This window comes from Sorex fumeus, unplaced genomic scaffold, assembly GCF_029834395.1.
Source record: "Sorex fumeus unplaced genomic scaffold, SorFum_2.1 ptg000129l, whole genome shotgun sequence".
NCBI lineage: Eukaryota > Metazoa > Chordata > Mammalia > Eulipotyphla > Soricidae > Sorex > Sorex fumeus.
The window spans coordinates 9,438,376-9,465,999 of NW_026606186.1; the positions used below are offsets into that span (position 1 = coordinate 9,438,376).

Sequence of the window (27,624 nt, forward strand, 5' to 3'; positions counted from 1 at the left end):
GAGCAGCCGCTCACGTGTGCGTCCACGGTTCCCCCCTGAGCCTGCTAGCAGTGCACGTGCTGCCCTCTATGGGCAAAAAGAGCATTGCACTCTTCCCCGGGATTTGGGGCCAGGACTTCAAGTGGGGCTGGGCTTCCCCAGAACCCTGCCAAGTCCAAGTGGGTCTGCCTTCCATTTAGGACTTGGAGGCTCCCGTGACTGGAAAACAAAGTCCCCCACACCACTGAGTCCAGTCCACCGCCTTCTGCTCCAGATGGGGCTTGCCAGAGAAGGTTTTCCTCCCAGGCCTTACTCCCAGTTCCGGCCTCTTTATACCCACAAGTGCTGAATTCTGTCTCCCAGCATAATGTGTTCATAGGCTAATCCTCATCCCTGCATATTCGTTAAACCTTTTAGTTCACACACCCCGCCTCCCCCCTCCATAAGTAATACTGCCTTTTTTTTTTCTTTTTTGCATTACACTTGCGTTGCACAGGGGTTACTACTGGCTCCTGCACTCAGGAATTACTCCTGGCGGTGCTCGGGGGACCATATGGAATGCTGGGAATCAAACCCAGATTGGCCACATGTAAGGCAAACACCCTACCCGCTGTGCTGTCGCTCCAGCCACAATACATATTTTTAAAAGCTTCAAATAATGGTTGTTTCCCCACTTGAATGGACAAAGGAAAAGAAATAAAGTCTTGGATAATTATGCAGCAGAATCTGGCAAGGAGAGGAAGCATGTTCTAAGGGAGAGCTGCCCAGCAGGGGGAAAGCTGGCCTTTGGGGACGGGGTGAGGAATGGGTGGAAGCCCTCCATCCCAGCCCAAACTTATCTGCAGGGATGAGGAAACTTTTTATTGCCAAGGACCATTTGGATCTCTTGGACGTCCTCGGGATGTGCAGAATTATCAGCTGAACATCAGCCTGCTCTTTGGTCAAATTTTGAATTACTATGAAGCCTAAGCAGGACCCGAACAAATGGTTCCCCTGGCAGGGGGACATTGACAAGGCTGGCAGGTCGGAAGTTCTGCACCCCTAAACTGGGTAGAAGAGGAGCTTTCTGTCCCAGGGGGCGTGGGGAGAGCCGGGCAGAGGTCCTCAGAGCCAGGTGCTATCTGATGCGCCTGCCCCACAAAGACTCTTCCAAGCTCCTCGGGAGAAGAATCTGCAGGTGGGTATTACCTGGACAGTGAGTGAGCTTATTATCCCTGAGCTGTCTGACCAGGGTCTCAGAAAGGTCCACATGACATCGGCCATCTTGCTCTGGGCAGCTACTAAGAGCTAGCCCTATCTATGCTTCCCCACTCCTCTTCAGCGTCCAGCTTAAGTTCAGAGAGGTAGAGCAACCCATCCTGGCCACACAGCCAAGATGTCTGTATGATTCCCATTCCCATTCCCTGCCCCATGTCAGGTTTTCCCACCTGCCCTCCAGATGTGAGGGGTCACACCTGGTGATGTTCAGGGCTTACTCCTGGCTCTGCACTCAGGGATCATTCCTGGTGGGACTTGGGGCGCCTTATGGATTGAACCATGCTCAGCCCAGTACAAGGCAAATGCTTTACCTGCTATACTATATATGACTCCAGCCCTCTACCTGCCTTTTTTTTTTCAGTTCTCTTTGTGTTTTGGTCCACACCTAGTAATTCTCAGGGATTATTCCTGGCTCTGCATTACTCCTAGTAGTGTTCGGGATGGGATGCCGGTGGTAGAACCGGGCTCTGTGCAAGTCAGGTGTCCTACCTGCTGTACGGTCGCTCTGGCCCCATCCAGCCCCCTTCTTGTTGGCCCTAAATTTCCAGCTATAGGGCTGGATCTCTCAGGTTGTGATGACTTGGAGCTTTCACTGGCGAGAGGCAGACAGTAAATACCTCAGGCTTTTCAGACTCTGCACTTCCTTGTTTGGCTTGGGAGACTTTGTTGTTATTTGTGAGTGAGCTTGTTGAAAACCTTTAAAGCCTTTGAAAAATGTAAAACATTCTCGCTTAGAGGCATATAAAAACAGGCCGTGGCCTTTCCAGGGCTTCAGTTCACAAACTTTAGAGCAATTGAGAATAATCGCCACAATCTCGAGTCTAAAACTCCTGGTGGAAATGCTTATCTCAGCCAAAAGTTCGGGTCTCGGCCGCATCTCTCCCCCTCAGCTGGCTTCCTTCTGAGTCATTCTCCCCTAAAGAGGGCTTTACCTCACCCCACAATTAGCCAGCGAAATATTTCAAGAGCTGTACAGATTCCAGAACTCGCAACTGTGGGCTAAACAGACAGCTGGGGAGAGGTGGGGGCAAATCCAGCAGAGAAAAAAAAACACCAAAAGAACCTCCAGGATGAGATGTACAGAGATTTGGCTCTTGTCTGACTCTTCACAGGTTAAGAACCAGTGTGTGCAGCTGGGGTCCTGGAACCACCTCAGAACTCCAGGGTCAGGGCCGGGGATAGTACAGTGGGTCATGTGCTTGCTGGGCACATGGCCAACCCAGGTTTGATCCCTGGCACCAGTTATGGTCCCACAAGCCCTGCCAGGAGTGAACCCTGAGCACAGAGCCAGGAGTAAGCCCTGAGCATGGCTGAGTGTAGCTTCCAAGCACGCAAACAAAACAGAAATGCAAGGACTGGAGCAATAGCATAGTGGTTAGGGCATCTGCCTTGCACACGGCCAACTCGGGTTCGATTCCCACATCCTATACGGTCCCCCAAGCACCGCCAGGAGTAATTCCTGGGTGCAGAGCCAGAAGTAACCCTTGTGCATCACCGGATGTGACCCCACCCCCCCAAAAAGAAATGCAGGATCACATACCATGCCCCCGAGACCTACTGAATCCAAATCTGCATCTTAACCAAACCCCAAAATGATTCAAACACAAGGTGTGTTTGAGACACTCCTAGACATGTTTTGCATCCAGTTACAACTGTGGGGACGCTTCCCTTCTCCCGAGAAAAGAAAAGGTCCAAAGGCATTTTTCCATTTTCAGGAGCAGGGTACCACAAGGTACTCAGGCATCCTGGGGCTATTCCCATTGAATCAAGCCAGAGGGTTCAACGTGAGCAGCTGAAAATACAATGCTTCAAGAGCCCTGTACCTATGGGGACCACCAAGGCCTCCAGGGATGCAACCTGTGATGCTCAAGGGACCATGAGGTGCCAGGGATGGAACCAGAGTGGGGTGCATGCAAGAAAAGCACCCTAACCCCCGTACTAGCTCTCTAGTGCCCCACCCCCAGGGTATCTTTCTCTGTGCCGTGGTACACACAGGATCTCTGATCTGGTATCCGCACTAGATGAAATGCATCCCACTGTCCCCGCAACTTACAAAAGCATCCCCCGAGGAGCAGAGAAGGGCTAGTGCCCCTTTCAGAGGCGGGTAAGCCTCACTGTTGGAGCAATCAGGCTCTCCCCAGGCCTTAGGTTCAGAAATGACTGCAGTCTGTGGGCTCACACCCCTCATCCCACTTTGAAATCTCCCCAGTGGAGAAATAACCATGGCCTTGGCCAATATCCCTGCACTCTCTGGACTGAAGTAGCCCACTGCAATTCACGAGACCCCCAACTGCAAGAGTCGAGAGTATAGAGACTGTTTTGAGGGGAGCAGGCAGTCCAGAGAGGGGTCTTCTCCCCAGTCATCACAATCCACCAAAGCCTCCAGCTGGGCACACAAAGCCAAGGCCATCGGCTCTGAGCAAGGAAGCAGAGCCATGCCCTGGCCTGAGCTCTGACCCCCATTTCCTCTCTGGGGTCCTCTCAGCTGGTCCCCTTGGAGGGGAATGCTTAGGATAGAATAGCCCATTTATAAATGAGGAGACTGAGGCCCGAGTCAGATCCTTCCCTTCCCTTCCCTTCCCTTCCCTTCCCTTCCCTTCCCTTCCCTTCCCTTCCCTGGGCTTATTCCTGGCTCTGTGTTCAGGGATCACTCCTGGCAGGCCTCGGGGAACCATGTGGGGTGCTAAGGATCAAACCCAGGTCAGTCACATGCAAGGCAATTGCCTTCCCCATGGTGCTATCTATATAGCCTGAGGTCTGGACTTCTCAGCAAAGCAAAGGACATTGCACAGAATTTTTCCTGTCTACTGACAACAGTGTGGGCATGCCCAGTATTAGGAAAATTTAACACATGGGGCTGGAATGATAGCACAGTGAGTAGAGCATTTGCCTTGCATGTGGCCGACCTGGGTTCGATCCCTGGCATCCCAAATGGTCCCCCAAGCACTGGCTGGAGTAATACCTGAGTGCAGAGCCTGGAGTAATCAGATGTGACCAGAAAGAAAGAAAGAAAGAAAGAAAGAAAGAAAGAAAGAAAGAAAGAAAGGAAGGAAGGAAGAAAGGAAGAAAGAAAGAAAGAGTCAAAAAGAAAGAAAGAAAGAAAATTCAACACATAAAAGACAGGTGTGGGGGCTGGAGTGATAGCACGACAGGTAGGAGTTTGCCTTGCATGCGGTCAACCTTGGTTTGATTCCCAGCACCCCATACGGTCCCCTGAGCACCACCAGGGATACCTGTACATTGCTGCGTGTGACCCAAAAAAAGCAAAAAAAAAAAAGACAGATATGTGCAAATGATGGAGGAGGTGTCAGCTGACCCCTGATCAGCGGTGGTTTCCCCTAGGGACAGATCAGTCCAATGAAAGGTCCTTCCTGTATTTTTGTGGCCAGCCCTGGCGCAGTACTTCTCAGTCCTGAACCGGAACTGGGACCCCACAGTGACCTTGTGAAAACGCAGACACTCATTCACCAGGTCCAGATAAAATACAGGATGACCCGCGAGCCTTGAGTTTCAGATAAACAATGCATGTTTGGGGTGGGGGGTGAGCAGACCCAAATATTACAGCAGGCACCTCATGTTAAAGAATTACCTGTTATCTGGAACTCCCATTTTGCTGGCGCCCTCCGGTGCTTTCACTTGCTAAATATAGAAACCCTAGGGTGGTGCCCGAGATTCCACATTTCTCGAAAGCTCTCAATTGAAACCCTCGTGCAGCCCAAATCAAGTTTAAATCTATGAAAGCTGGAAGTCATGCAGCCACAAATGTCACGGTCCTTTTTTTTTCTTCTTCTCCCCCCTCCAAAAGACCATTGAAAAGCAAGGCTGGAATTTCCTACCTTCTGCAAGAGGGTAGCAAGAAGGCTCTGAACACGCTTTCTAGAAGGAACAGGTCCACTGTGGGGACAGGGAGGGTCCCCGGCCAGCTCCCCCTTCCCCTCTCCACCCCCACCAACTCTGCTGTACCTGTTGAATGACACGGTGCCACCCAACTGCTACTTCCTGAACCGGAACTCAGGGATCCCAGAACACATAACATAGTCCTCTCGGGGAGCCCATAAAACGGGAAGGATCTGTACTAGGGATCACCACCCAGGGTCGTGAGTCAGAAGAGCAAACCAACCCACCCAACAAAAACCTTTCAGCATGGCACGTTCTGGAACGCTTGCTCAGGACTCGCTCCATCTTAGGCAATGGCAGGACCTCATGATGATCTGCCCTGAAGCCCTAGCTTGACAGAGGCAGAAACGGGAGCTGAGGGAGGAGAGGGAATGAAGACCTTATGGCGAGTGTGAAGCCAACGCTGCAGAGAGAACTGGCTTCTCTCTGTTTTGGGGTCTTTACTGCTGCCCCTTCACAGAGGCTGAACTGCACAAATGTATTTGCTAAAGGAATGACTGAGACAGGGGAGATGGTTCAAAGGGCTACATGGAACATTGTTTGGCATGTGAGAGGCCCAGGTTCGAGCCCCAGCATCGCACGGTTCCTCAGCACTGATGGGGTCACCACTGAGCACAGAGCCAGGAAGAGCCCCAGAGCCCTGTCATATGTGGGTATCCCCCAACAAAGTATCAAAATGAACGAGGTACAATCTTTTCGGAAAATAGTAAGACAGCTTCTACTAGGAGGGCAGCCCCCTCCCCAGAGAACACCCCGCCCCCCCATGTAAGGCGGATGGGAATCAGAACGGCTGTGACCTCACTGGGCAGCAATTTACGAAAGCTGAAAATATTCATGTTAGGTTCAGCAACTCCAACTAGTGTCCCTTCTGGGTAGGACATGCAGAAGGAAGAATAATTTGTTCATTGCGTTTCTTACCAGCAGTCTACATGTCTGGCGATGAGGAATGGGTTAGTGAATAATCACGCTGGAGATAAAATTGTAGAGTAATGCAATCCGCATAGATGATTTTCATAATAAACAACTAAACTTGGGGCCTGGGAGGTATCACCCGTCAGGACTGGATGTTTTACCTGCACAGAACCCTAGTTTGAACCCGACCCCAGCACCCTGGTCAGCCTGACACTGCAGAATCCACCAAGCAGCACTGCCTGTGTAGGTCTTAACACAGAACTGTCAGGTCTGGACCCCAGAGCACTGCTTTGGGAGTCCACCTTCTAAAACATTCCCCAGTTTTATTTTTTTACAAATAGAATGCATTATTTCACTTCTTTAATCTCCTGGGTAACTGAACAACAATTTTAAATGAAATTGGGTTTGTCTATTTTAGGGATAGTACACATTGAAAACGCTTCAAAAATGAATTCAGAGTCCTTAATAACATGAGAAAACATTTAGATTATAATGCCAAAAAAAAAGTTAGAATAGAAAGTTATAAATGAGGTCTGGAGAGACAGGACAGTGGGTTGGGTGCTTGACTTGCATACATTCTAACGACCCAGGTTTGATCCCAGGCATCCAATATGGTCCCCCCAGACCCCACCAGGAGAGATCCCTTAGCCAGGAATAAACCCTGAGTGCAGTTGGGTGTTTCCCAAAAACAAAATTTTTAAAAATAGAAGAAGAAGAAAATTATAAATGCAAAGTGACCATAATTATGTGGGGTAAAAAAATATCAGGAAGGAAATGTGTCCAAATGTTATCAGCAATCAACTCTGGAGGGAAGAATTTTATTGGGGGCCACCGAAGCAGGGAAACTGGGGACCACTCTGGGCAGTTCTCAGTCAAAGAAGCCAGGGGCTCAGTGCCTGGATGAGAGGACACAGTGCTGCTCGGGATCCGAGGTGCCAGGGATTAGGGGGCTCCAGGATCACTCCTGGCACTGCTCCAGGTCACCTCCAAATCCCCAAGGGACATGTGGGTCAGCCATACCCAATGCCTCTATCTTAACCCCTGTACTATCTCCTTGGCCCCAGTTTTAGTTGTTTCAATGCTTAATTTTTCTAGATTTCCTGTCCTAAACATTTGTGATAGCACTGTTGCACTATCCTCCCGTTGTTCATCAATTTCCTCGAGCAGGCACCAGTAACGTCTCCATTGTGAGACTTCTTGTTACTGTTTTTGGCATATCAAATATGCCACGGGTAGCTTGCCAGGCTCTGCTGTGTGAGCGGGATACTCTAGGTAGCTTGCCGGGCTCTCCAAGAGGGACGAAGGAATTGAATCCGGGTCAGCCGCATGCAAGGCAAATGCCCTACCCACTGTGCTATCTCTCTAGCCCATTATAATTGGTAAAAAAAAATTTAAAGCCCTTCAAAGGTCCCAGAGAGACAGTACAGGCGTGAAGGCGCTTGCCTTCCACACTGTCAACTCCAGTTCAATCCCCAGAATCACATATGGCCCCATAAACACTGACAGGAATGACCCCGAGCACTCCCCCATTCTGACCCCAACCCCCCAAAACAAAAGCCCTCAGAGGAAGGGAGTGAAGTGCATCCCCAGGCCCATGACAGCCCACCCATGCCACCCTGCCACTCCCTCCACACTCAGTCGTACTCACCGAGTACCCACAAAGGACCCACCCAGCCTCAGCCTCGAGAAGGAAAACCCAAGGGCCTGGCTGCTCCCAGAAGGCTCACTGATGCCAAATGTGTGTTTTTCTTGGCAAATCAGCCTGATCCAGAGGATAGCCTTGTTGGGGCTGAGGAGCCGTGAGATTATTTGCTTAAAGAGTCCAGCAGAATAAACGCAACCACTCCCGCCAGTACTGGCATTCCACAAAAGGTCCCACGGCTTCATTCATTTCTGGATTCCCCCCCTGGGAAGAGTCGGTTTCAGGGATACTTTACAGTCTTATGTGGAAAACTGTTATCCTTTCATCCAAGCATTGAATGCTCAGGAAAGTGTTTCTGGGGGCCACCAGGGAGCAGCAGGAGGGGTCACAGACTGCACGAACCCTGGGAGAGCCTGGGGCCGATGGTGTACAAGCTCAGGTCTCAGTTTCCCCCTCTGCCAGACAGAGCAGCTCACGATAACCTCAGGGCTCCTCTGAGACCCTGAGAAAAGAAAGTGAGTCATTTCTTCTCTCATATAGGCGAGTCACAATCTCCTCCTTCCCCGGGCAGTTCTAAGATGAAACGTGGGACCGTGGAGATAATAGGGTATAGGCGCCTGTGGGGGGGCAGCCCCTGGTTCAATCCCTGGTTACCACCAGGAGTGACCCCTGAACTAGATCCTGAGCACGGCTGGGTATGGCCCAAACTCTCCCCTCACCCCCACCCCACCAAAAAAAAAAAAAAAAGAAAGAAACATGAAGACAGAGAGGCTAGAAACATAACAAATTCTCGACCTCAACTTTCTTATCTATTCAACAGGGCAACGATGTCAGCCCTTGAAGTTCAAATTCATGATGGGCAGCTGTAGTTCCAGCTGTCATTGGTGCTGGCAACTTGGTGTTTGCAGACATGCGCTGGGTGGGTGCAAAGCTCTCTGCTCGGGGTCAGCAGAAGGTGGGGGGGGGCAGCCTGGCATGATCCTGCCCCACAGGGTGGGCAGTGGATCCAGCGAAAGGCCTACATTAGCACCAGGCACCCTGTACTTTATGAGCGGCCAAGCCCACCCCAGCCCCGGGCCTCCCAGCCTGGCCCACCGTGCTTTGCTCTGCTCAATTAAAGAAGCTGCTGATGTGGTCCCGGTGGGGGAGGGGGGAAGACGAGGGGGGAGGGAGGAACAAACAGCCCGAGAGCAGCAGGAACCAGTCGGCCTGTGGTCTCCAGACTCACAGACCACATCAGGCTGAAATATGACACATGCGTGCAAGGGGAAGGAGATATTTTTACTTAGCATTGTCGCTGCCGCTGAAACTCTGGCCTCTTCCCTCCCCCCTGAAAGTGCAGGATCCCAGGGGTTAGCTTTTCCACTCCCTCTGCATTGTTCTTGGGAAATGAAAGGTGAGTCCCGGGGAGCTATAGATGCCCAGTTTTCCTGGCCTCCCCTGAAAATTTTCCAGGCGAGTTCTCAAATCATAAAACTGGGGGGCTGGTATTGGCTGGATCAAGTGACTCAGGGAGGCCTTGGGTCTTCTCTGAGCCTGATTCCCTGATGCGCAGAGGACACTGGCCTTTGCTCTGGCGTCTCCCTCTCAGCCCAGAGGAGCACCAGGATTCACACAGTCTGCGAGGCCCCTCCAGGCCTTTCTGCAGTAGGGCTGAGCTCCCCAGTCAGGCACATAGATTCACTTTTCTTGTCACCATCTCAGTGAGTACCGCTCCCCACCTAAGTCCCCAGCTCTCACGGGGTCAGCACCAGAGAACCTTCAAGAGAAAGGGCAACGTCGAAGCAGTTTTTAAGCACGATGGTGTGGGAGTCAGAACTCTGCCATCCTCTGCCATACTGTTGTCTGGTACCCACAGAGCTGCAGGAGTGAGCTGTAGCCTCAGTCACCTCATCTATAAAAGGACGTGACAATCCCAGATCGAAGGATGGCTTGCGGAGAACCGTGGCAGTAAAGAATTTCTGGTTCTTGATGAAAACGGGCTTTCAAACCATCATGATCAGACTGACAACAGCTCACTGTTTTGCAGGTGAAGAAACCCAGGCCTACGGAGCTGGAACTAGCCCCAAGGCACCGGGGAAACCAAGCTTAGAGCTCCATGCCCCAGACCAGCACTGCCAACTCCTTCCAGCCCTGTGTTCCCTGGTAAACAAACCCATGCGGTCAGTGACAGTAGGTGTATGCAGTAGAGTTTTCTTAAAGAAAACCAGAGGCCAGTGCTTCAACAGAGAACCAGAGGCCATGTAGAAATCACCTGCCATCTTCCCAGGAAAGATCCAAATTACCCTGATGGGGGAGGGGATGGGGGCCAGGGATAATGGTTAACGTGGGAAGGCAGCCCTTAGGTGGGCTGGACTGGGGGTAGGTTGGCAGCAGTCACGCCCTAGTAACTGAGGTTCCCTTTGGGTAAAAGGCAGGGTGTGAGGAGGGGGCTGCACCCACCATAGAGGGCTTCCTACTCCATAGTTTTCTCTCTCTCTCTCTCTCTCTCTCTCTCTCTCTCTCTCTCTCTCTCTTGCATGCCCGCGGTTTTGGGTCTCACCTGGCAGTGCTGCAGAAACCATATGCAGTACTGGGGATTGAACCTTGGTTGGCTACAGGCAAGGCAAGCTCCTTACCCACTGTGCTATCATTCCAGCCCTCATACTCTTCTCTATGTCTGACTCTTCAACAGCATTTTTCCCTTTCAAGATCATTTTAAAAAGAGAAAGCTCAGGGATGTGACTCAGTGCTAGCATGCCTTTCTTGTTCAATCCCTGACAACACAAAGGGGGAAAAAAAATAAGAGGAAAAAGCCAAAATCAGAACACGGAAGGCCAGGGCTGGCGTGATAGTATAGTAAGTAGGGCGCTTGTACGTGACTAACCTAGCTTCGATCCCCGACCTGCCATATGGTCCCCTGAGCCCTGCCAAGAGTGATCCCTGAGTACAGATCCCAGGAGTAAGCCCTGAGCACAGCTAGGTGTGGGCCCCTACCAAAAAAACAGAACCAACAATGTAAGAGGGGTCAAGGCACTTGTCTTGCACACAGCTGACCCCCGTACAATCCTCAGCAATATATATGACCCCCGAGCACAACCAGGAATGGTCCCTGAGCAGAGAGCCAGCAGTTAGCCCTGAACACCACTGAGTATGATCCAGAAATAATAACAACAAGAAGCTATAGCAGGCTTATCTTGCCTATATAGGCCAGTTGCTACTTTTGAGACAAAATTCATAGCAGGGTCTAAGACCCAGAATGTACCTTTCTCGCTGTGCCTATACTCGCCTCTCTGGTTGAGTCCAGTCTCTGTTTCCTGTTTAGTTCCTTCCAGTGTCCTTTACCCCTGTAAGTTAACACTGTGGAGCTTTGGCTTGTTTTTACTGTGCTGGGGGTCACACCCAGGCTCTCACACAAGCAAGGCATGAGCCTCATCAGTGAAATAATTGTTCTGGTCCCATCCCGTTTCACAGCTCCTATTTGCTTTCAGGATCAAATTCAAGCCCTCCTTCCATTTCTATTTATAGTCTCCACTCCCACCACACCGAACTGCCCTCGGCCTCCACACTGGCCACAGGCGTTGCTCAAAAAACCCTCTGTCCCTTTGCACAAGCTGTTTCTGCTTCTTAGTATGTCTTTCTCCACACTTCCTTTATCTCCTGGGAAATGATCCCCTGTCTCTGAGACCTGGTTCCCCCAACAGACATGGCCATCCCTTTACAGGCTGCAGCAATAATGTCCCATTGCTGGTGGGACCATGCCGGATATAAGGCATGCAAAGGACAGTGCTTTGTCTGTCCCCAGGACACTTGGGTCCCAGACACTTAGCATGCCCCTAATAGTCAGGTCAGGGAGGAAGGAAGGAAGGAAGGAAGGAAACATCAATGGGGAACCCCATCAGCATCCCCCCCCTCCACACTCTAGGGAGTCACGTTTTCTCCAGTGCGTGTTAGTCCATAATAACAATAATTTTTTTAAAAATCACAGTCTATGGAAAATTCTGGACAAAAGTTCTCCTTTCCGATTCTCACGGAAACCTTTGCAGCTGTGTCACTGGGTGCCAACTGCAGCTGCCCAGCTGTTTATCATTTCCCTGACATTCATAAATAACGAGGCCCTGGCAAGGAAAATAAAGCCGCAGGGGATGCTGACTGCCCTCCCACCCCAGGCCTCCTTCCTCTGCTCCTAACCTCCTCCATCCAGGATAAACAACCCCAAGAAATAGTAGCTAGCACCCCCAAGTGGGGGGGGGAGAGGGGGTGTCTCAGGCACTTAGTGACCGGAGCATTCAAGAATCTGAAGCCTAACCTACCAGAACCGAGCCTGGACCCCAGCCTGGCCCTTCCTCCTGGGGGTAGGGGCGGGGTAGGGGACAGTGAAGCAGGCACAGCCTCCGGGGGCAGGGGCGTGATGCCAGCCAGCGCTGGCCACTGGGCATTGCACTGCAGCCAGACTGGGCAGTGCACTGCAACCAGACTAATGCCCGGCTGGGAAATGTGGTCCTGGGAGAACAGGATGTGCAGGATCCAGGCTTAGAACAGTCCCCAGAGGACACACAAAAGTGAGAGGCACCTCCCCAGGGCCTTCCCAGACAGCGGGGCCTCCAGGAGTCGGGCTGGGCTGCGGGTGCCTTTTCGGGACCCGGGGTGGGTATTAACGATCCCTCCCTGCTCCCAGGAGCCCGTGAGGGCTGGATGGAGGGTGGGTGTAGGGCGCACAAGAAACGCCGATGCGCCCTGCCCACCGGCAGCTGCCCCTGACCTGCAAGCGTCCAGCCCGCCCTGGGCCACCGCCCACCACTGCCAGCGCACCCCGGCCTGGACCAGAGGCCCTCTGCTGGGATGGGCTGGGGGGGGGGGGGTCGCCCCAAGAAAGAGAGAGAGGGAGAAAAGCAGGTTCCCATCCTGGGTTTGGGGCTGTCACGGAAGTCTCCGTGTGCCTACGGGAGGGCCACACTCGCCGCGCCCACTGGGCGTCCGCGCGCCGCCAGGTTTCAAAGGACAAGGAAGAAACTTTCCAACAGACCTGGGGCTCCGAGAGAGGAAGGAGGCGCCGGTTCCTCATTGCCGGGACGGCGGGAGAGCATCAGAGCTCGAGTCCCCGGCCCGTGCGTTTCCCCTTCCTTCCCCGCTCCCCACGCTGCGCCCGCAGCCCGGGCCGCTACCTGCAAAGCCCCGTCTGCAGCCGAGGGGGTGGGTGGGGTGAGTCCAGGCCCAGCTCCCGCTCCAGGACGGCCCGCTCGGGTTGCACGACCAGGCCAGGGTGGAGGGGAGGTAGGGGGCCCGCTCCTCTCCCGCCCGAGAGTCCCTCCTTCCCCCGCAAAAAAAAAAAAGTCCAGCTCGCCCTGGCTCCCCTGGAACCCGAGCGAGGTGAGGGATGCGCGCGCTGCAGGGCCGAGCCGCGCGCGGGGAAAAGGACCCAGATGCTCCGAAGCCCCAGGTTGCCGGGGTCCCGGGGCCATCCGCTTCCCCTACCTGCGGCTGCGGCGCTGGCGACTGCAGCGGACCGGGTCCAGCTGTGCTCAGCTGGCTGGGGGCGGCGGGGCGGGGCCAGGCCTTGGTGGAGTGGACGGTGTCTGGGCGGGGTGGGCGGGGCCGGGCCGGGCCGGGGCGGGGCGGCCGGGCCAGTCTGCAGGGGGGGCGGGAGAGGGCGGGACCTGTCCCTCCTGGCAGCTGCAGGCTGGCATTCCAGATCCGCTGGGGGTCACGTTGCCCACCCCACCCTCTGCTGAGACATTCGGCTTACTGCTTTACACTAGGGCGGGTGGAGGGGGAGGGGGTTGCTAGAGCGACTCGGCCCACTGCCGGGAATGGAATCCCCCACTTCGGTCAAGAAGGAGAAATGCCCGGTGTATGCCTCATCCTTGAATCAGAGCACTGAGCAGGGGCGTTGGCTCACGGTGGCAGGCTTGGAAGCCCCTGACACCTACTAGTATTCCTGTAAGTCTGGGCACGAGACTTTACAGAGCGAAGTTCCGATTTTCCCACCCTGTCACACGGGTGTAAAACTCATTGTGGGGATGAGAGACCCCCTAGCACCTAGGCAGGAAGTCGGGACCCGCTAGAAATGGAAGTTTTGCTAGTGTGGTGCAATATTATTTCAGGTGATGGGGAGAAGCTACGTTGTCAAAAAAAATAAAAGATGGGTGCAAAATCCCTTTTAAACAGAATCTCCTGGCACATAGGGGCATGTCCTCCTGAGATGCGTGCTTTCTAAGCCCTGCCGGGCTGCATCTGCCCGAGGTCTCCTTTCTTACTTTAGGGCGTGTTTCCCTGCTCAGGGTGTGTACTTGCTTCTTCCACTTTGGAAAGTCCTGTGTTTCTCTTATTTGTGCTCTTGATCATGCATCTTTAGCTACCTCTTTCCTTGGATCTTTATCTTCCCCTTTCCTTCTCTTCCTTTATTTCCTGAACAAACTTCAAAGCAATAAAAATAAACAGAATTTCCCAATGCATTGGAGAAATAACAGTTTTGTTGGTGCCTGGGCAGGACCCCCTTCCAGCAGAACTGACTACAGGAGACTGGACTGCATGACCCATGTGTCATTCCCAGCTACCCTGTTCAGCCGGGCCAATCTGCCTGGAACACAGAAGAAATGAACGTACCACGTGAGACATGGGGGTTGGCGTGGCCATCAGAGCAGAGAAACCAGTGTAGTTTTACAGAGAGGGGAAGTCCAGGCACCTACTTCCTCATTTCTCCCCACTTTTCCATGGAGGAGCAGCCAGGGAAACCTCACCAGGTTGGCCAGGGGAATGCCAGCCCTTCCTCTTAATCCTGCTTTCCCTTGGTGCAATTCTCCAAGTAGCAGGAACCAGTTCCTGAGCCCCATGCTGTGCCCTGGGCTTCCTATGCAGCCCGTCCCATCTCCACCTAACCTCAGCAGGCATGAGAAGAGGAGACCAAGACCAGAAAGGGTTAGGGTGCTCTCCCGAGCTGATGCAGGTGACACATGCATGCCTGTGTCCTTAGCCCCTTCCCCTGCTCAGCCCATGTCACCCTCTATTCTCCTTTCTGACTGGGGAACAAAATGCTCAGTGTCACATTCTCTGAGAGTAAAAGCAGGCTGCTCCAACCCCAGGGAGGTTCATACCCTCTCTATGCCACGCTTTGCTTTTTTTTTTTTTTCCCCTGGAGGTTTTCTTGGTTCTCTTCAGAAATAGGGTGGGGAATAAAGGCAGAAACACAAACTGGTTCTGAGCTCTGTGATTATCATCTCTTGCATACATGGGCCCTAGAATTAGCTAGCATATCATTTTGAACATCGGCGACCTCTCTCTGGCACAGAGAGGGAAACCTCTGTCTCCATAGATCTGGGGTATGTGAGATTGGGATGGAGAAAAACTGTGGAGAAACTCTGGTTCCACCTTTCATTCATTTATTTTTGTTTGTGTGGGGCCATACCCAATGATGTTCAGGGATTACTACTGGTTCTATGCTCAGGACTCACTTCTGGCAGTGCTCCGCACTGCTATGTGGTGCCAGGATCAAACCCGGATTGGCCACATACAAGGAAAGCAAGCACATCACCCCTGTACTATCTCTCCAGTCCACACCTTTTAGTTTAGAAGGAGGGAAACTGAGACCAAGTATGCAGAGGCTTGCATTCATGTCCATGCACCTGCTCTAATAGCAAGAGCCATAGCAGAGGCTGTCTCCGGAGAGAATTAAAAATAGCAATAGTGATTTTGATGAAGATTGCCAACGTTACACAGAGGTCTCAGGTTTTGCTTTTCACACATCAGCATATGCTGCTCAGGACATTCGGGTGCACCTCAGAGGTATTACAAAGGTTCTAGACCCCATTGTATGTGGTACAAACTGAGTCATATGATTTTGGGGTTTTTACAGTACATACGAAAGCTATGATTATAATACCCTGTAGTCTAGTAAATGTGCAATGGCATTATATCTAAACAATAATGTTTATACCTTAACACTTGATTGGTGGGTTAGAAATGGGGCTCAGCAGGAGAGCCCCACATCTGACATATGTGAGGCCCCAGATTTGATCCCCAGCACCACACACATATACAAATACTTCATTGTTAACAATACTAATACTACTAATAATACCACCACCAACAACAACAACCTTCATCACCTTCATCAGGACCTTCAGTGGAGTCACAATAATTTTCCTGGTAAAGGTTACTATGGTCTTATGAAAGATCACCATCAAAGCTCTTTATAACAGATAGACTCACAGTGAAAAAGTACAACACTGTGAGCATCACCAAAGCTTTACACAGAGACACCAAGTGACCACAACACTGTGGGGAGAATGATTCTTACAGATGGTATATGAGGTTGTCCCAAACCTTTAATTTGTGAAGAAAAAAAAAACAAATTCACTAAAAATATCCCTCTTCAAAGTGCATGAAAGGCACTGAGTGAGAGGGTCCAAGCCTGCATCTTTCACTCAAGATGGGGTCTGTCTGGTGGAGCAATCAAGAAACTCTCCCTCAGTGTCTCATCCTCCTAGTCTTCCCCTGATGGGGCTCCCCATTAGAACCCAGAATTTAGTGAGCCTATGAGCCCTTGGTCCTCACCTTTAGAGTTAATAGCGTTTCTCTTTTTATCTTATTTTGGTTTTAGGGCCACACCAGGTGAGGCTCAGGGCTTACTCCTGACTCTGGACTTAGGGATCACTCCTGGCTGGCTCTAGGGACCATATGGGATGCTGGGGATTGAATCCTGGTTGGTTGCACACAAGGTAAACTCCCTACCTGCTGTACCTGCTCTCAGGTCCCTTATCTTTTTAGTTTTCTTGCTGAGATAGTTCTCTTCTCAAGGAAGAGTTTGATCTACATTAAATGGCTGAATCAGTGCAGAGAAGACTTGGAGTGAGGAAGACTTCTGGGTTAGAGAGGTCTTTTGGAGACAGATCTCTTCTGGAGTTTCAGGGAAAAAATAAGTTATTAGGACTAATATTTTTCTTCTTAAGAGGTGAGGGTGGGTCACAGGAAGAGGTGCTTGGGGGTAATGCTTGGAGGTGCTTGGGGGACCATACGTGGTGCCAGGGATTTGAACCCAGGGTCAGCTGCAGGCCAGGCAAGTGCCTTGACCTCTGTACTATCTCCCTGGACCAATATACCTTTATCTCATGTTGAATCTTAAATAGCAGGCTCCCAGAGCACAAGATAGAGATTTTGTGCAAGGGTCTTAATTAAGGGAGTGCTCTGAGGAGGTCCTGGAGCAGTTCAAGAAACCTGAGGGCTCTGGGGAAAGATCAGAGAAGGGCTGAAGACGAAAGGTGCCGGGAAAATGCACTTGCCTTCTCTTTCATCTCTGCTCAGCTGCCTAAGTACATGGCACCATATCAGAAAAGCATCTTCACTTGCCTCAAGAGGGCTTTTTATCAGCTGGAAGCTGAAATCTTTGTGACACACGTGATTCCTACTCTTGATTCCTACCAGAGGACAGGGTCCTACTCCATAAACCTGGCTGTTCCAGGCAGCAGCCAGAAAGAGGGAGAGAAGCAGGAGGAGAAGACAGCCTCACTAGGTGAAGGATGCTGACAGCCTGGGAATGAAGAAAAGGAGAATGGAGTGGGGAGGGGGCAGTATCTTCTACAAGAGGACAGACAAGCCAAGTTGTAGAGGGTGACAGAAATGTGCCTGAAATAGGGAGGCGTTTGGGGCCAGAGTGATAAGTACAGTGACAGTACACACAGCTTTTTGCCTTGTTTTATCCCAGGCATCCCATACAGTCCTCTGAGCCTTCCAGACGTGATTCCTGAATGCGAGCCAGGAGTAACCCCTGAGCAAATCTCTTATACAAGGGCTTAATGGCTCCAGGATGAAACACAAAAATCTTCACACACTTTCCTCTAAGGAAACTTTATTGGACCATTTTTAGCAGATTATTCATAACAAGCCATACAAAATTAACTGTTTTGGGTCTGCTTGGGGGTATGGTTTGGGATTTGGGGTGGAAACGTTCGAAATATGGTGATGGGAAGGTACAACGGTGGAGGAATTGGTTTTTGAATATTAAATGTAACAAATTATTGCAAACAACTTTATACAAATTTTAAAAAATTTAAAGAAGGCCCTAAGTTTCAACTCTCCTTGTTTCCAAATTATTTTGCTATATTGTTGTCTTTGTCTTTTGGGTTATTTTAACTCGGTCTTTGGTGATACACATACTCTTTACTGCCTGCTGTTGCTCAGCCTTTCCCAACTCCACCTTCAGTGCTGTCCTCGAAGTCAGTCTGGTGGGAGGACTGACCCCACAGAAATCAGGAAAAGGCACAAATCAAGAAAGAGGACAAATCAGCTTCACTTCTTCCAGGCCCTCAAAGCTCATTGTAGATTGATTAGCCCGCACCTGCCCAAGACCCGGGGATGGGGGGACAGTTGAAGTTCCCTTTAACTCTTCATTCTGAGTGTCCTTGTGTACCTCCCTCTCATCAACAGGAACTCAGTGACAGGAGGGAATGTGTTTACTAGGCTTATCCAAGATATCTCCTGTGTCAAAAGGACCCGGAACAGAGCAGAAGTTTAGCTAGCTGTAAGTGGATGCATTAATCCGTAAGAGGGGAAAGTGACAGGAAATGAGGGAGTTCAGCTGCACTTTGCATTTCAGGAGCTGTGGATCCTATTATTTCCTGAAGGCCCCAGGCAGGGATGTGTTTGCCCTATTATTTTAATAAGAGCTTAAAAGTATGGGTTCTGTGCAATCGCTGTCTGCACAGTCATAAAACCCACCGATGGTGTATTTCCGCTTCACTGCTGCTCCGTGGCCCCATTCTGTCGTTGTGCCCCAGAGAAGGCTGCAAGATGCCAACAGCAGGGGCTTCCTGGAGGGTCGCTGATTCTACCCTCCCTTTATCCCAGTAAGAACTTCAGGAAAACCGCAAATACATCCTGACGCCCTTTTAACTTCCAGGCCTGTCGCGGCTGCCCACTGCTACACAGAAGAGTCAAAATGGCTTTATAATAATACAAATTAAAATCCAAGTGATAACAACGGCGTCAGGGAAACTTTCTGTCTGCTGGTCATTTTATGATTTCAGCAAAGCTATGTGGCTACCCTCTAAGTTAGAACTTAGCTCCAGTTTTTTTTTTTTTTAGTTTTTTGGGTCACAACTGGCAATGCTCAGGGGTTACTCCTGGCTCTGCACTCAAGAATTACTCCTGACGGTGCTCAGGGGACCATATGGGATGCTGGGAATCGAACCCGGGTTGGCTGCATGCAAGGCAAACTCCCTACCCTCTGTGCTATCGCTCCAGTCCCTTAGCTCCAGTTTTACAGACAGAACCAGCTGTTTTTGAAAATTAAAGATGGTGCAGCTGGGTGAACAGTAGCCAGCTGGGGGTTCGGTTCCGGCCCAGGTCTATGTCCAGATCCCTAGGACTCTCACCCGTCAACACAGAGAAAGTCAAGGGAACCAGGAGCCCTTTTCTGTACCTCTGACTCAGTGATGGAAACTATGTCAGTTCATCTTGATGTTAGGCTTTTTCCGCAAGGTTTATATAATGCTTAATGACAAGTCACTAGTTCTTTATTTGGAAGGTATTTGGGGTTAAGAAGTAATAAAACTATTTTAAGAAATTGTAACCAAATATGCTTTAGAAATGAAAAATAATTTGGAAAACTCCTTAAAGACACACACACACACACACACAAGTGCGCACGCACACACATGCACACACAAACACACACATTTTTCACAGCCTCTCTTGCTGTTTTTGTCTTTTATTTATATCCACGTGAAGATTCCAGATGTTCTGTTTTGGCCTCCCTTCTTATTTGCTCTCTGCTTTTCCATGTATCAGCTGCATGCCTAGCTTTTTTTGCATGGTCCAGGATGGAGATGAATTACTCATAGACTTCAGTTTTGCAGGACCAGTGGTCAGGGAAACAGATGAGTCCAGTAGGGCATTGTGGGAAATAAGACAGAGGAGGTTCTGGGTGGGGGTGATGAGAGTCTGGGGAAGCCATACAGGCTGCAGGAAGACTGCGTACCGTACTGGGTTTTGTGGGGTATTCATTTGATAATAGTGCCTGCACCCAAGAACGGCAGGAAATGAGAGGTAGTGATTCATATCAAGTGCTCTGTTGTGAGGCCTGGGGCACAGAGGGTTTGATAGCAGGGCTGCCAGTATGACGGGAGACCCTTAGAAAAGGCCAGGGAGGTGACTAAAGGGAGTGGCTTGTAGCAGCAGATCTAGAATGGAGGGTGCCCGAACTGAATCTAGAAGAAGCCAGACAATAAGACAAGACAACTGACTTGGCCCCAGTGCATGCTTCATTGACTTTGAGATCTGTGTTACAAGCATAGAGCTGAGAATTCAATCCCTGGTGCTCCTGGCAGCTCTGTAGTCTGAGATTTACACTCCTACCCTGACCCCTCCAGCCCAGAAGTGCTATTGCCCCGGCCCCTGACAGCCAGTGTGTGTGAGCTCCATAACGGAAGGGGCTGATCCCTGCTTCTGTGCAATCATCACAGCCAGAAAGTACAAGCCCTCCTGAGTACTGCAATCAAAATGTACAAGTCCCACAATCAAGTGTGTGTGTGAGAAAGACCCTGATTATCACAACAGCAGTGATGGGGAAGGAGCACTCCAGCAAGATCACAACCACATTCATGCGTATCGGCTCTGGGCATGCTCTTCAAGTCTGACAACAAATCTCTGATGGGAACTAGTCGCATTCCCAGTTCTTGGCAGGAGAAACAGGTTCAGAGAGGTGCAGACACTTGTCCACGCTGTACAGCTGGGAATAGCCTAATGCGGCTGGAGGCTCCAAGGCACCCTTGGAGCTGGACTAAACCACTTCTAGAGCAGAGCATCAGGGCCCCGCCAGCCTCGCAGCCCGTGCCTGCCAGGGATTTAGCAGGAAGAGCTGGCTTTTGTTCTAGATGAATCTGCCCAGCTGTTCCTGAAAGCCCAGCCCCACTCTGCTGGGCTCAGCGGACCAGAAGGCATTCAGCTGTCCCCGCAGGCCACCAGTGGGGCGGGAGGGTACAGTACTTCGTACACTGGACGGCACCATTTACAGTGAGATGATCGCAACATGGAACAATGGGTCTTTCAAATATTTTCTGCAGCTTGTGCCACAGTCTGTAGACAGTACACAGTCAGGCCAGCAACGCTGCATCTTCTTTGGAACTTGGAGATGCTCCATGTGCGCGCACGCATGCGCGCGCGCGCGCACACACACACACACACACACACACACACACACACACACATTCCCAAAGCTGATTTCGAATCTCCCCCCTCTGGGTTTCTCCTCCTTCCTCTTCTCCTTTTCTTTCTCTCCCCTTGTCCCCTTCACCCCTTACTTCAGCAGCAATTGCAGGAGCCCAGAGGGCCTTTTCTTTTTTTTTTTCTTTTTCTTTTTTAATTTAATTTTATTGAATCACTGTGAGATAGTTACAAGCGCTCATATTTGGGTTACAATCACACAATGATCAAATACCCGTCCCTCCACCAGTGCACATTCCCCACCACCGGAGCCCAGAGGGCCTTGACCAGGGAATCGCAACATCAGGTTTGTGCTTGTCCAGCCTCTTTCTCCTAGAACAACCCCAGGTGAGTCATTCTGTATACTTCCGCTGTCTCAGAAAACCATTCCAGGGGCCATTCCAGCCCCTCTCCTGCTCTGTGCGTTATAGTTTGGACCTCTCTGTTCTGAGCACAGGACACCTGTTCTCATAAGATCTAGTCAATTGGTCAAAACTTTAGACATGAGGTCAGGTCCCCTGATGTTGTCTTGTCACTCATATGAATGTTTTAAAAATGAGATAGGCAGGGCTAGAGCTATAGTACAGCGGGTAAGGTATTTGCTATGCATGTGGCCAACCTGGGTGCAATTCCCAGCATCCCACATGGTCCCCCGAACACCGCCACGAGTATTTCCTGACTGCAGAGCCAGGAGTAACCCCTGTGCATCGTCGGGTGTGACCCCCCCCACACAAAAAAGCAAAAAAATAAAATAAAAATGAACAGACTTGGAGCATTTTTATTTTTATTTGGGGGCTGTGCCCAGTGATGCTCAGGGTTTACTCCTGGCTCTCTGCTCAGGGATCACTCCAGAAGGGGCTCGCAGAGAACCTGTATACAGTGCCAGGGGTCAAACTGGTCAGCTGCAGGCAAGGCAAGCACTTTTACACCTGTACTATCTTTTCCGGCTTAGAAGTATATCTTTTGTATGTAGGAGGCCCAGTTTCAATTCCAGACACTACATGGAGCCCTGAGCACTGGGTCAGGAGTGCTCCCTGAGCACCACTGGTTGTGGTGCTAACACCTGTACTTCAGCGTTGTTTGTTTTTTTCTTTTCAAATCACAAACCACAGATCACAGACACCCAAGGTCTGGTTTGCAAATGAAGTTCCCTGCTGGTGCTCTCTTTCCAGGATCTGAGACTAAAGCTGCCCAATGCTGCTGGACCAGCCCGCCTGTGCCCGCCCCAGCAGGCCAGCTGGAGTGCCACTCTCTCCTTGGCACACATTCCTGCAATTTGACCGTGATCTCAGACAACTGACCCTGCGGGTGCAGGATCCCTGCCCAGGTGCCTGGGGGCTGCCCAGCTCCCCACTACCTAGCCCCGAAACTACTCTCAGCCAGGAGCTCCTTAGTACACAATGCCCACATAACCACCCTAAGAAACACAGAAGCTTTCCTGTCAATCCCCGCTTTTTTTTTTTTAATCTCCAGAGGACCTTCCGTTTCTTGTCACAGATGGGAGAGCATAATTTAGGCAGTTCAAGGTGAATTACCCCCAAGGGAACTTTCAAGTTTATCTTTACTTGATGAGCCAAAAGGAAAAAAAAAAACAATTCAGGAGAAATAGTTCAGAGAATAAGGCATTTGCTGACCTTGATTTTTTACTCCCAGTATACCACCTATGATTCCCCGAGCACGCTTAGGAGTGATCTCTGAGCACAGAGGTAGGAGTAATTCCAGAGCACTGCTGGAAATGGCCCCAAAACCAAAAGTGAAAGTTCCCAGTAAAGGCCTCTGGACCATTCCCCGACCCTCCACAAAGATCCTTGCTGAATTGAACTGAAATGCCTGTCATTGCACCGTTCTAATGATCAGGGTATATTTCTAGTTCTGCCAGTACACTCTTCATCATGGTCCGGGGTCAGGTTTTATTCAGTGATTTTCCTTGTGGCCAGCACGGAGCTTGGTACACAGTGAGAGAAAAGTATATATGGGATGGATAGATGGATGGATGGATGGAGGGATAGATGGATGGATGGAAGGATGGAAGGAATAGTTCTAGATAATTAACAGGAAGGCATGGGGCACAAAGGGATTCAAAACAACCTTTCACAAGCAACCAATTTGATAGCCGTTACTCTCACTATTTGAAATAAATATAAGGCTTGTTTCTGGATTCTGCTCGCTTGACTGCTGCCAAAAAAACAATAATAATGGAGTTGGTCAAGGCTAACCTTTAAAAAACAATCACCACAGAAATCCAATGACTGGAGTAGCCTTTTAATGAATAGACAAGACATTGATATCAATTTACATTAATTAGCAAGGCTAAGCTACCCTCTCAAAATGTCTGCTTCCTTAACCTGCTAGATTTGTATCAGATGTCACCCCCCTGGTGTCTCCAAGTTTCATATTTTAGAAGTTTGAGTCATTGTGCCACTGAAGTGTAAGTGTGTATACAGGGGAAATTACTGTCTCTTTCCTACTATTGGTGCAGAATTGACTTCTATGTCTTTGTTGTTGTTATGGAGAGGGATGAAGAATGGGCGGGGGGGAGGAAGGGTGTATTCTCACCATGGTGACAAGGTGTTGCTATGGCGAATCACTCTTGGCTTTGCCATCAGGGTCACACTAGGTCTAGCCTGGGGTTTGAACATCCATATTGAGCTTCTACCATTTCTCTATAGGCAAGGCATTGATATCAACTTACGTTAATTAGTAAGGCTAAGCTACCCTCTCAAAATGTCTGCTTCCTTAACCTGCTAGATTTGTATCAGATGTCACCCCCTCAGTGTCTCCAAGTTGGACCTGTATTAGGGTTTTCCCACCCGCACCAGCCAATCCTGGAGACCCCAGCTGTGTGCTCTCCAATCCACTTCACTTCTGATATCCACCTGGTATTTGTATCAGGCCGCACAGTTTAGGGGCTCACAAGACTTCTCTTATCTCCGCTTCAATGGCAAACATGAACCTGGGCTTCCAGCACCTCTAATCGGCATGCTCCTAAATCATGGGTTCTCACCACCCCTCTTCTGGTTTGATGAATTTGATAGGCTAACTCACAAGACTTAGGCGGCTTAACGTTCTGACCGAGTTAGCTGTCTGTTATAGAAAGAGGCAGGGTGCAGAGAGGCCTCAGTGGCTCTCTGAGGCCACGCAGTCCTGAGGTGAGTTCCATCCCATGCCATGCACTGAGCTAGCCAGGTCCAGCAGTTCAGTGGTGCTCTGATGCTAGCATCATTAGCAACTTCAGGTCATATCACAGTCATGTGTGTCTCGGCACCACAATGAGACAGGGAAACCCCTGGAGAGGACCCCAATTGTGCAAGTAGACCACAGCCACACAAGTGAACATTACACCAAGCATATATGTGACTCTCAGGCGTCAGAACAACATCAACAGAGGGAAGGGGAAAATGACATAAAACAATATAAAAGAGTTATAAAACATTATAAAAGTGCTGCAGAGGCTGCATTTGTGGCCGTGGGACAACTCATACCTCACACCACCCATACCCCAAGAGTACTGCACCACATTTGATGGGGTTTAAAGTAGGAGGCAACCAATCTTAGAGGGAATTTTTTATAGATATCTATATATCTACACATAGATATATAGATACGCACATATGGCTCAACCTTAACAACACATTGTGATCTCTTATAAAAGGGATTAATGGCCTCTGGGTGAAATACAACAATCTCCATACTTTTTCCTCTAAGAAAAATTTTTGGAGCACTTTCAGTAGTTTTTCATAACAAACATATACTATGTTTGTTAAGAAAATTTTTTGCTTTTGAGGTCACACCCAGCGATGCACAGGGGTTACTACTGGCTCTGAACTTAGGAATTACCCCTGGCGGTGCTCAGGGGACCATATGAGATGCTGGGAATCGAACCCAGTTTGGCCATGTGCAAGGTAAATAAATGCCCTACCTGCTGTTCTATTGTTCCAGCCCCTGTTATGAAAATTTTAAATACAAAATAAACAATAATTTATTTTTATTTTATTTTATAAAATAAAAATAAATAAAATAATTTAAAATACAAAAATAAATTATTTCGGTTCTGCTTTGGGGAAAGAATTGGGATTCGGGATGGAAACATCGGAAATATGGTGGTGGGATTGATATTAGAATATTAAACGTTATCAAATACTGTGAACTACTTTATAAAATAAAGAAATTTTAAAAATAAATAAATAAAAGCGCTGCAGAGAGCGGAATGGGGAAGGGGCCTGACTCCCGAACCCTTTTCAGATCGCGCCCCTCCTGGAACTTCCACAGGGTCCAGCCTGGATGCTCTCCAAAGCCGCCTGCTTCAGACTTTCACAGCGGTTTTGTCACATGTGTGTGACCAATCATTAACTCAGTCTCCAGCCTTCCCTGGTGTGCCTGAAAGATCCAAGCTTTTAGTCATGGCTTGGTCTTTCTAAGATTCCAGTTCCCGTCATGAAGTTATCTAATAACCTTCCAGTTCCTTCTCAAGAAAACAATGGGTGCTCCTGCCACCCAGGATTCCAGGAGATTTGGGAGCTCTGGGTCTGAACCTGGGGTCAAAGACCAGATACAGAACAAAAGATGTTCCTGGTGCTCTGATGACTAAGGTTTTCAGAGTTTTGACAAGTAACCAGAATCAGATTTTTTTTAAAAAAAAAAAGCACGTCAGTGTGTGTGGGTGTGTGTGTGTGTGTGTGTGTGTGTGTGTATTGGGGTGGGGGTAGTCGGGTCACAACGGCACTGTTCGGAGCTTACTCCTGGTGGCTGGAGAGATAGTACTGCAGGCTAGGCATTTGTCTTACATGCCGTTGATCTCCAGCACCATATGTAACCCTCTGAACATAGCCAGGAGTGATCCCTAAGCACAGAGCCTGAAGTACTGCCAGAGGTGGTCCAAAAATCAAGAAAGAGAAAAAAGAAAGAAAAAAAAAGAAAAGATCAAGAGCTTACTCCTGGTGGGGCTGGAGCGATAGCTCAGAGGGTAGGGCGTTTACCTTGTATGTGGCTGGCCCGGGTTCGATTCCCAGCATCCCATATGCTCCCCCGAGCACTGCCAAGAGTAATTCCTGAGTGCAGAGCCAGGAGTAACCCCTGAGTATTGCCGAGTGTGACCCAAAAAACAAAACAAAACAAAACAAAAAGCTTATTCATGGCTTTGTGCTTAGGGATCTTTCTTGGTGGTGTTTTGGGGGATCTTATGCAGTGCTGGGGATTGAGCTTGAGTGCAAGGCAAGCATTTTACCCACTGTACTGTCTCTCTGCCCTCCCTCAAATACATTTTTTAATCAGATGATAACATTACCATCTGTGCTCCATAATATGGTATTAAAACTGTGGTAATTTCCTCCAAGCATAGCCAGGAGCAATTCCTGAGTACTGTGCTGGGGAAGTCGCTGAACTACACTGGGTGTGGCCCCAAAACTAACTAAATAGAAGCACAGCAGCCACTTAAATATCTTCAATATAGTCCTTAGTTCTGGCTAGCAATAGTCTCTCTCTCTCTCTCTCTCTCTCTCTCATTCTCTCTCTCTCTCTTGCCATTGAGTCTCTTAAATTTTCCATTCCCAACTCATAATCCTTGAACATTTAAATTTTCTTCTTAAAGCTAATTAATTATTCAGTCCCTTTATTTCCTTGATCACCAAATCTCCTGTTAAATAACCAGAGAGGAACAGAGGAGCTAGAACAGAGAAAGAAGGAAGAACTCTGAAGGAAGTTGAAAGGGAGACAGAAGGGCTTTCTCAGAACTGGAAGGAGGTCTGAGGAGAGAAGGAGGAGACAAACATGTCAAGAGGGTTACTACAAGGACCCTAATGGGCTGGGAGCTGGCAGGGCAACTTATCAAGAACGAGGATGATGAACCCTCAACTGAGCCAAAGGAATGCAACTAGCAAAGGAGGACTGTGAGGGCCAATTGAACCACAAGGTTCTTAGTGAGGGCTGAGTCATTGTCACAGATCACTCAGGCACGACCAGAGAACTTCCTGTTGCTCGGGTACCGAGCTCACCCATACACATGCTCACCCACGCAGCTGGGCCACAGACTATTCTCTTAGCAGCCATGACTTGCTGGTTGCTGGAGAGAAGCTCATGTGAACCCCCCAACTTCATCCAGTCAACGTGGCCTATTACTTTAGGTGGCAGATACACAATGTCCCAGAACAATGCCTGTAAGCCCAACGCAAGGGAATGGGGTCTTGGACCCCCAGAGAGAGGTGCCAGGGCAGCTCTGGGCATCCGTATCTGGCGGAGGGAGGCAAATGAGAGAGGTGAAAGCTGAGCTGAGCAAACCTAAACTGTCTCGAGATGAGATTGTGGTAAAGGACACCAATGTCACAGCACGTGGATAAGGGCAGTCCGGAAGGGCAGAATCTGCCAAATCTGATCATGTTACCTGTTTGGGGCTTTCTAAGGGCCCCTCTCCAACTCCAGGAAAAAAATCCCTAATTTCTCAACTGGATGTATCAGTCAGGACAGGCGAAGTGATGCTGTAGTAACAAGCTGACCTCTACATCCTGATGACTTAATGAGTGTATTTCTTGCTCATGGTTCATATCTGGCACATGGCCCCCATAATCAGTCATGGACCCAGACTGATGAAGGGGCTATCATGCTGGAGCTGTACCCACATGGATCATGTGGCAACCAGGTCACCGACCCAGAACTGTCACCTCCATCTTCTGTCTAAAGCTCACTGGCGAAGCTAGTCAGGTGACTCCTGCTGAGGGTGTGTCAATCGGGAAAGAGGAGAGGAGGGATGTTGTGATCAGTCCTCAGGA

The 27,624-nt window shown here is 49.8% G+C and overlaps 1 protein-coding gene across 1 annotated transcript in view; it reads right to left on the minus strand.

Moving 5' to 3' along the window:
• Positions 1–13,193, minus strand: part of GSN (gelsolin) — a 67,648-nt gene extending 54,455 nt beyond the window's left edge. The window contains exon 1 of the mRNA XM_056138518.1: positions 13,142–13,193. The gene's annotated coding sequence lies outside the window, so the exon portion shown is untranslated. The remainder of the gene's footprint in view (positions 1–13,141) is intronic.
• Between the last annotated feature and the right edge of the window lie 14,431 nt (positions 13,194–27,624).